Here is a 565-nt window from a genome sequence, read left to right on the forward strand (position 1 = left end):
GCGCTTCGCCGCCGCCTGCTGCTGCTGCCCGCGCTGCACTCCACCAGCGCCGCCGCCTCGCGCCGCCGCCGACGCCTGCACCTCGCCGAAGCCCCGCGCCACCGCTGCTGTTGCCGCGCCACGCCGGAGATCCGCCGCAACCGCCGCCTCGCCTCGCTCGCCGGAGTTCGTCTCGCCGCAGCCGGTTTTCTTGCAAAAACCGTCAAACCGCCATGGACCGGTAAAACCAAACCCTAGATCGGTTTTCTATAGAAAAACCAGATCTGTTTTTTTTCTTTGTTTAGTTATGTAGTGAACGTTTACTGTTTAACCCTTCCCAGCGAACGAATTCGTCCAATAGCGTTCGGTAACGAACGTTCATAGTTTAGTCTTTTTCTTTTTCTGTTAATTCGGCCAGGGACCTGAATGTGAATATTTTATTTACAGTTTAGTCCCTAATCTTCAAACACTCGTAACTTTTTACTCGTTAGTCCAAATTCAACGAAACCAACGCTCACTTCTTCGTTATGATCTCCTCTATCCGTATAAACAACTTAAACATGTTTTTGAAAAGTTTAAAATTTGA

The sequence above is a fragment of the Triticum dicoccoides genome, chromosome 2A (genome assembly GCF_002162155.2).
Source record: "Triticum dicoccoides isolate Atlit2015 ecotype Zavitan chromosome 2A, WEW_v2.0, whole genome shotgun sequence".
Classification (NCBI taxonomy): Eukaryota; Viridiplantae; Streptophyta; class Magnoliopsida; order Poales; family Poaceae; genus Triticum; species Triticum dicoccoides.